We start from the raw sequence: 1083 nt of genomic DNA, 5'->3' as shown, positions 1-1083 counted from the left end.
GGACCGAGGAGCCTGGCAGGCTATGGTCCGTGGAGTTGCAAAGAGTAGGACACGACTGAGCAACTAAGAAAGAAAGAAAGAAAGAAAGAAAGAAAGAAAGTGAAGTTGCTCAGTCATGTCCAACTCTTGGTGACTCCATGAACTGTAGCTTACCAGGCTTCTCCGTCCATGGGATTCTTCAGGCAAGAATACTGGAGTGGGTTACCATTTCCTTCTCCAGGGGATCTTCACGACCCAGGGTATGAACCCGGGTCTCCCACATTGGAAGCAGACGCTTTAACCTCTGAGCCACCAGGGAAGCCCCCAAAATATGGAATACTTCACGAATTTGCATGTCATCCTTGCTCAGGGGCCATGCTAATCTTCTCTGTATCATTCCAATTTTAGTATATGTGCTGCCGAAGCGAGCACGAGCAACTAACACACACTCAAAGATGACAATGGAGATGATGCTGATAGTAATGATAATGATTGCTAAATACATTTTGAACATTTTTATGCATCAGACACTGCTCTAAGTGCCTAACATATTATGTCTCTTAACCTTCAGATATACCTAGAAGATAATGCATAATGACTACCCTAAGTTTAAAGAACATAAAGCAGAACGCAAAGAAGGGAAGTGACAGTTGAAGAAGCAGGAGCTGGTGAAGGAAAAATCTCAACCCTTGTAAGAGAGGTGTAATCAAAATAGACTATGATTCTCAACGTGTCTGAACCAGACAGTTCGTTACTCATGGCACAGTCAACAGCAGAATTAGCATGATAATGCAGCTTTCCTAAGTCTCAGGAAGGGACTCCATGGATAGCAACTCCATCCACACAGTCACACAGTCATGAGAACCTTATCCCAGGATCCTCGGGTGAGAAGCTCAGCACCTTTTGTAGCAGGCAATAAACAAGCCCCTCGGTCTCATGGTTGCATGCTGTGGTAGCATTTACCCACTTAATTGCCCACCTGTCAAGCTTCCCAAATAGTATCGGAGCAGAGCAGGTAACTGAGAGCACTAAGCAAAGATGTGTGAGGGGTGCTCAGCACCCATGGCCAACTACTTTCCCTGGCTGATTTGGATTCAGATGAAT

At 45.2% G+C, this 1083-nt stretch overlaps 1 non-coding gene across 1 annotated transcript; it reads right to left on the bottom strand.

Annotated features, from left to right (window-relative positions):
- Positions 1 to 304: 304 nt before the first annotated feature.
- LOC139029737 (U6 spliceosomal RNA) lies at positions 305 to 411 on the bottom strand. The gene has a single exon (XR_011481942.1). It is a non-coding gene; the product is annotated as a U6 spliceosomal RNA (small nuclear RNA).
- Between the last annotated feature and the right edge of the window lie 672 nt (positions 412 to 1083).

The sequence above is a fragment of the Odocoileus virginianus genome, chromosome 19 (assembly GCF_023699985.2).
Source record: "Odocoileus virginianus isolate 20LAN1187 ecotype Illinois chromosome 19, Ovbor_1.2, whole genome shotgun sequence".
NCBI lineage: Eukaryota > Metazoa > Chordata > Mammalia > Artiodactyla > Cervidae > Odocoileus > Odocoileus virginianus.
This window is presented reverse-complemented; position numbering and strand designations above follow the sequence as displayed.